The sequence below is a fragment of the Grampus griseus genome (assembly GCF_964374135.1).
Source record: "Grampus griseus genome assembly, chromosome: 7".
Lineage (NCBI taxonomy): Eukaryota > Metazoa > Chordata > Mammalia > Artiodactyla > Delphinidae > Grampus > Grampus griseus.
In genome coordinates this window covers 24,317,489-24,323,769 of record NC_139001.1, presented here as the reverse complement: position 1 = coordinate 24,323,769, position 6,281 = coordinate 24,317,489, and the positions used below count along the sequence as shown (strand labels likewise).

The following is a 6,281-nucleotide window of genomic DNA, read 5'->3' as shown; positions in this document are numbered from 1 at the left end:
TTACAGGTTCCTCTGTCTGGAATATCCTCTTCACCATTCTTCATTTGACTCATTCTTGTTCATCTTCATGACTCATTTCAGAAACCATCTCCCCCCAAAAAAATCTTTCCGACTTCCAGGTTGGGCTAAACGTGCTTCTTTTTCATTTCAGAGCAGCTTTTGCTTACCATTTATCATAAAATACTGACGGTAGCTATTTTTGCGTCTGATTTCTTCACTAGATTCTTTGACATGTTCCTGATATAATTCCTGGGACAGAATTAACCACTCAATAAATGTGTATTGAATAAAATTAAATAAACTTGTTTTGTAGATTCAGCACTCCGAAATGGAATATTAAAGATAAAGCTTCTTATATAAATCAGTGTGATAATTTTTAAAAGAGCATTAAAAATTATCACCTAAAAAGATTTTTATATAAAAAATACAGTAATGTTTCTCAAGTACTTACCATGAGCCAAATGTTACGCTAACTGCTTTATACACATTTTCCTACATAATCATCGAAACACCCTTGGGAAGAAGTATTTTAAGTATTTTTTCCCATTTTAAAGATGTGGATTTTTTTTTAAAAAATTTATTGGAGTACAATTGCTTTACAATGTTGTGTTAGTTTCTGTTGTGCAACGAAGTGAATCAGCTATATGTATACATATATCACCTCCCTCTTGTACCTCCCTCCCACCCCCACCCCATCCCACCCATCTAGGTCATCACAGAACACAGAGCTGAGCTTCCTGTGCTTTATAGCTCATTCCCACTGACCTCACAGCTAGCAAGTCCCAAACCTGGAACTTGAACTCAGGTTTGTTGACCTAAAGCTCATGTTTTAGTTATTTTACTCTAGAACAGAGACCATTCTCCATGTTACCTTATTGGTTACCCATTCTTAATTGAAAATGGTCTCAGAAAGCACCAAGACAATTAAACTTTATAGTAAAACAAACAAAAATAATAATAATCACTTCTACAGATATAAGACAACAGAACATTTTACTCCAACTAACTTCTCCCTTTATTTAAATTCATGATTGTTCACAGTCAACAGCAACTGTGTAGATCTAATGCACTAAAACTGTTAATACATGCTTTGCTGCACTGTGATAAAACCTCCTAAAAGAATTACTGACAATACATTTCCTTAAATAAAATGTCCAATTTTTAATATTGTCTAATGGTACTGTCCCCTCCCCTCTTAAAACAGAATTTTAATGACTGCATTTGCTACGAAGAAAGTTAGAAAGGTGCTCAAACGCAATGATATCCATATTTATTAAATTTTCACTTTATTGTTTAAATACTACCCTTGTTTACATAATTTCCATCATTACTCAACTGCATTAGTTTTCATACACACCCATGAAACATTATATACCTACACCAAATCTAGTAATATGTGTTAAAAATCACTGCTACATTTAGAAGTAACCTGAAGCACAAAAAAATAGTAGAAAAGCAACAACATAAGTTGAGTCACCTAAATGTGTTACTGTAAATATTTCATGAATATTGGAAGATTAACAGCTTCCCATATAACTTTCCCAGGCTGCTGCCGAAGATGGCGGAGGGGCAGGTCCTGGTGCTCGATGGCCGAGGCCATCTCCTGGGCCACCTGGGCGGAAAGGCGGTGGTTGTGCATTTGTGAGGGCATCAGCATTTCTGGCAATTTCTACAGAAGCAAGTTGAAGTACCTGGCCTTCCTCTGCAAGCGGATGCGGCCCCTACCACTTCCGAGCCCCCAGCCACATCTTCTGGCGGACAGTGCGAGGCATGCTGCCCCACAAGACCAAGCGAGGCCAGGCCGCTCGGGACCGCCTCAAGGTGTTTGATGGGATCCCGCCACCCTATGACAAGAAACAGCGGATGGTGGTTCCTGCCGCCCTCAAGGTTGTGCATCTGAAGCCTGTGAGGAAGTTTGCCTACCTAGGGCGGCTGGCTCGTGAGGTTGGCTGGAAGTACCAGGCAGTAACAGCCACCCTGGAGGAGAAGACAAAGGAGAAGGCCAAGATCCACTACCGGAAAAAGAAGCAGCTCCTGAGGCTACGGAAGCAGGCCAAAAAGAACAGAGAGAAGAAAACTGACAAATTCACAGAGGTCCCCAAGACCCATGGATTCCTAGTCTGAGCGCAATAAAACTGTTTATTCTTAAAAAAAAAAAAAAAAAAAAGCTTCCAGTATAGGGGACAAAAACTGTGGAAATATTTTTTAAACGAGTATATAATATTTTATTTCAAGATATATTTAGTAAACATTCATTTATTTATATACTGGAAAATATAAAATGATAAAAAAGAAATAACTGCCACTTCAGAAGTATGAAAATTTTAGCCTATACAAAGGAAAAGAAAATAAATGCTTTTGAATATATGTGTGACTAAGGCAAATAACTCCTCTCTCTGTGTCTTAAATTTATTTTCTGTAAAATAAAATACCTGGAAAAAATTATCATTTTAAGAATTCTACCTCCAGCCAACAATTCCAAATCTCATATATATTAGAAACAGAGCAAACATTAAAATGCATTTAACATGGTAATCTGCAATCTCAGTAGAGTGTGATGAATTTACATGTGTTTGTTTATAAAATCACCAGAGCTTCTGAGTATCTGAAGTGTTGTTGTTACTGATGTTCTTTTGTGGATGGCAAGTATATTAAATCCTACAGCCCTGACTTTCTTACTGATTGAAATAAACTAGTTGTGGAGCCAGGGCCAAATATCCTTGGTCTTTGTACATCAGGCTGTCTGTTCCCACTGCTGTGCAATGTCTGTTAGGTGCTGGACAAATGAATGGCTAGGCAGAATGTACAAATAAGTACAACGGACTGAATTCCATTGAAGTATGTTTGCATGATTTCTATAAATTTCAATGTGACATAAGTCTAAGCAGAGGCTTTAATTTCTGGCCCAAAATCACTGCAAATTTTTCTATATTCTCTGTGTAACATCTGTTGAAAATCTTAGGATAACTAGGAATCACAGTTAAAAAATCAAAATTACCAAATCATTTAAATTTTTCATTGAGAATGAATTTAAAGCTCTTAGTTTTAGATTGTTCTATAACATATGATTTATTTTTTCTTTATTAAACATTTCAATGTTCACAATTAATTTTTTTTTTTTAAGAAAGAGTAGAGTACAATGTGAAGAAAATGATATTCTCAGGTCTTGAATTAGAAAAGCTTAAACACATATTGCCATCCTGGTCCAAAAACTGTATTTGTTCTCAATGCATCATTATGTTCAATTAATAAATTTTTTTCAGTATAATATTTTGCTAATTGATGAAAACTTAACAGAAAAATAAGTAGAATTCAGGGAGATGGCAACACACTCTTTATGATGTATCCACCACACCATTATTATCAACGACTATCTGAATGTTTAGAGTACAAGGTGTTTACCTGCAGTGTGTTGAGTGGTAAATTCAACATAGTAAAAACAGTCAGTGTAAACTTCCTCTTATGAGCATGAGAGTGACTGCGATCTAAGGTCTGTTCTGTCCTTCCATTCGCTTTTTTCTTCTCTCTCCAGCCATGGAAATAGAGCTCAGTTATTTCTGCATGGATGCAAGGTGAATGAGGCTGTCGTTTCTCCTTGCAGTGCTAATTATTACAGGTCACTGACATAATACAGCTATTTTTTTAATTAAAAAAAAAGTTATATAGCATTATCTCACTTACTCGGGTATTTGAGAGGAATGTGCAGAGTGTTATTTATTTATACAGAAATCTGCCAACCGAGAGACATCATCTTGCTTTGAGGGGCCTCCTGCTGGCAAACTGAGCAGCCCTGTTATTATAAGAATTAAAATGCTGCACACTGTATGGAAGAAAACATAACACAATCCTATAGTGTGAAGCTGTCTGGATTTTCAACCTGTAAAAATACATTATTCCAATAAAGACAAAACTTAGAAAACTTCAAAGTGTATCACAAATTGGGATTATCTCTGCAGTTTCATTGTTCTCAGCTATGAGATACATACATTATACATATTTAATTCATAGTTATATTATGCATAATATGACAATATCAGACCTACTTTGATCATAAACCAGTCTAATGCACTAATAAATTAATTGATAAGGAATTGATTTTCTAGATAAGTACATCTCAGTTTGCAGTCTGAGAGACAGTGTCTACGCCTACAAAAATAATCTTAGAAAACAGAATTCTAATCATCGTCTCTGATCTCAACTACAGATATGACAGCAATTAGTTCTTCCTGAATAATGCCCTCACTGCAAATTACATTAAAAAATGAATGTTACTTCTCACTTACACATTACATAATTTCATCTCAGAATTTCCCAAGACCCACCTAAGAGTCCTGGGAAATAACTGAACGTTTAATAGCATCACGGCTAATAAATATACTTCAACATTTTCATACTTGTAAAAACTACAGAGCATAACACAATGCATTAAAAGAATTGCAGTGATGCATGGAACCAATGAGAATCAAAATATTTGTGTAAAAATAAACATTTGGGGCGCTACAAGGCTCCAGTAGGTACAATTTTGATCCTTGCTGTGAAGGACAACTTTGGCAATTCACTTATACTTCATTATTTCTAAAGAGTTGAGTGAATAGAGAGCTCAAGTTATTACATGAACTAGCTCATAGTTGAAATACCGTATAGGAATGCGAGGGAGAACTGGCAAAAAGGAATTAACTACTGTGCTGAGGTAATATCTGCTAGCCTAGCCTCTAACTCCTGCTGGAGAAACAGTGATCACGGGAGGGGGTGGGGGGGAATATAAGGTCTTAGGACACGAATAGTTGCATGTCAAGCCCTAATCCTAGAGAAGATTTCTTTCACAAGTACTGAGACTATTCCAAATAGGGATCACAGTCAAAAGGGACAGCTGTTTATGACCTCCTCTGAAAATAGTTATTTGGGACTACCACTGCTGCCTTTCTTGCGTGTTCCCAAAATCATGTGCACTGATGTTCCTAATCAAGATTTCTAGTGGAGAGGAATGAAAAACCTATAAAACCAGTTTTCCTAAATTTTATTTCTCAAAGTGCAAATAAATCCAAAGAAGCTTGTTATCCTTCCTCTTAGCAATATAATGTAGTATACTACATCACTGAATTTTTTTAAAAAGTACGATAAATGCTACTCATATTTTAACATTCTATTACTATTAGAAACATAATATGATTTTAACATTTTATTACTATTAGAAACATAAGAAATATGATTTAAACTATGAGTTACAAGGAGTTTTATGTAATATAGGTATACCAAAATTTAATCAAACAATGCATACAACTTTCCAACTCTCTTCTTGGAAAAACTGCAAAACATCATGTTCTTTTTCAGGAATGTATTGATGGTGACAGTAGCTTTGGTGAAATTAAAGCTACCGCATGAGATGATAAAGGGTAAATAAAATGGCTATTGGAAATTGGCCTCACTAAATCTGAGGAAAATAATTCATTTTAAAAATCAATAATTTTCTGCCTTTAAGCTGTATTCACTTCAGGCAGATATGTCTACAGACAACCCATTTTAGTATATTTGCAAAAGCTAAATAAAGGAACAAAATGATTTCAAATAAAACAAAATAAAAGTTAAAAATCCAAAGTGCTACACCCAGGTAAAGACTATACATTAAATGAGCCCTAGAGGAAATGAGTGACACAATTAGAATCATAGCAAACTCTTCCTAATGTACAAGTGCAAAAGAGGAAAACTGCTTCCCTATTTGGTGATAGGGGTTGGGGCAGGGGGTTAATTCATAAACACATGGAACCCTAACAAATCCTATAGTATTTAAACACGATGATGATATATTTTAAATAAGAAAAGCAAAATTAGTAATAAAACTGATAGAAACTGACTGCCCTTTCTAATGGGAAAGGCTCTCTAGACTGGTTTTTAAGTAGGATATTGACTGGCAGTGAAAGATTAAGACTGCTGTGTAAGAGGAGAACGAGTTGGTTCCTGATTCATGGATGCAGTTAGAACCACTCAGGGGTGGAGGACAGCAGGGTCTAAAACAAAAGCCCACATGGAGTGAGATAAAGGAAGGAGAGACTGGCTGAATGTTATGTGGTGGTCATTTCGTCTCTAGCATTTTCATTTACCCGTTCAATATCCCTGCTTCTCTCATAAACTCAGTATATTGTCTTTCTTTAAACTCAAACCTTGAAAGTTAATTACTCTCATTTCCATTACCTCACCACTGAATAGGACTAATCCAAATTACACCACCAAATACCTGGTTAAAGGTTACCATAGTAACAACAATTGTCATTTACAGAATATAT

At 35.6% G+C, this 6,281-nt stretch overlaps 1 pseudogene across 1 annotated transcript; it reads left to right on the top strand.

Moving 5' to 3' along the window:
• Positions 1–1,558: 1,558 nt before the first annotated feature.
• LOC309824889 (large ribosomal subunit protein uL13-like) lies at positions 1,559–2,132 on the top strand (annotated as a pseudogene). The gene has a single exon. The product of its transcript is annotated as a large ribosomal subunit protein uL13-like (transcript).
• The last annotated feature ends 4,149 nt before the right edge of the window (positions 2,133–6,281 follow it).